Source organism: Triticum dicoccoides, chromosome 3A (assembly GCF_002162155.2).
Source record: "Triticum dicoccoides isolate Atlit2015 ecotype Zavitan chromosome 3A, WEW_v2.0, whole genome shotgun sequence".
Taxonomy (NCBI): Eukaryota; Viridiplantae; Streptophyta; class Magnoliopsida; order Poales; family Poaceae; genus Triticum; species Triticum dicoccoides.
This window is the reverse complement of record NC_041384.1, coordinates 178,665,438-178,667,123: the sequence shown is the minus strand read 5'-3', so window position 1 is coordinate 178,667,123 and position 1,686 is coordinate 178,665,438.

The window sequence follows — 1,686 nt, the reverse complement described above, 5'->3', positions numbered from 1 at the left end:
ACGCCTCGCCTGCAGCCTCGCCGGCCGCCTCGCCGGCCCCGGTGGCTCCGTCCGGCCCTGTCACCCGTGCTCGCGCTGGCATTCACTGCCCGAGCCTCCGGTACTCGCGTGACGACTACGTCCTCGCCGCCTCTGCCGCGGAGCCGTCACCCATTCCTGCGTCCGCCCGCGCCGCCCTACGTGATCCTCACTGGCTCGCGGTGATGCAGGAAGAGTTTGACGCTCTCCAGCGGAACCGCACCTGGACTCTTGTGCCCCGGCCTCCTCGCGCCAACGTCATCACCGGCAAGTGGGTCTTCCGACATAAGACCCGCTCAGATGGTTCACTTGAGCGCTACAAGGCTCGCTGGGTGGTCCGCGGTTTCCGCCAGCGCGCTGGAGTTGATTTCACGGAGACGTTTGCCCCGGTTGTCAAACCGGGCACGATCCGCACTGTCCTCCAGCTCGCCGTCTCTCGTGGCTGGCCCGTTCACCAGATGGATGTCTCCAACGCCTTCCTCCACGGCCATCTTGAGGAGCAGGTGTTTTGTGAGCAACCCACCGGGTTCGTCGACGCCTCATTACCCGGCCATGTGTGCCTGCTATCGCGCTCTCTTTACGGGCTCAAGCAGGCACCCCGCGCCTGGTACCAGCGGATCGCCGGGTTTCTTCAGACACTGGGCTTCAGCGTCACTCGCTCGGATGCCTCACTGTTTGTCTATCGCCACGGTGACACGTCTGCATATTTGCTGCTTTACATCGACGACATCATCCTGACAGCCTCCTCCGCAGCCATTCTTCAGCAGATCACTCTACGGCTGCGTGACGAGTTCGCTATCAAGGACTTGGGTGCTCTCCATTACTTCCTTGGCATTGAGGTCGTTCGGCGCCCGGACGGCTTCTTTCTTCATCAACAGAAGTATGCCCATGAGCTTCTTGAGCGCGCTGGCATGCTCAACTGCCATCCGGTTGCTACTCCTGTTGACACGAAGGCCAAGGTTTCTGCTCTTGAGGGTTCGCCTGCGTCGGATGCTCCATTCTACCGGTCTATTGTCGGCGCTCTTCAGTACTTGACTCTCACCAGACCGGATCTTCAGTATGCTGTCCAGCAGGTGTGTCTCCACATGCACGCCCCTCGTGACTCTCACTGGACTCTCGTGAAGCGGATCCTTCGCTACATCCGCGGCACGATGACCCTTGGGTTGACACTCACGGCGTCCACTTCTTTGGAGATGGTGGCCTACTCCGATGCAGACTGGGCTGGCTGCCCCGATACTCGCCGGTCTACCTCTGGCTACTGCGTCTACCTCGGTCCTTCCCTCGTCTCGTGGTCGTCCAAGCGACAACCCACGGTTTCGCGCTCTAGCGCCGAGGCTGAGTACCGAGCTGTGGCCAACGCTGTCGCCGAGTGCACCTGGCTTCGACAGTTACTTCAGGAGCTCCATCACGATGTCTCTCAGGCTACGGTTGTCTACTGTGACAACGTCTCTGCGGTGTATCTCTCCGCCAACCCCGTCCATCATCGCCGGACGAAACACATCGAGCTGGACATTCATTTCGTGCGCGAGCAGGTGGCTCTTGGACGCATGCGGGTTCTTCATGTGCCGACTGCTCAGCAGTTCGCTGATGTGATGACGAAGGGACTGCCGACTTCCACCTTCGAGGAGTTTCGTTCCAGTCTCTGCGTCACTGGCGCCGCTTCGACTG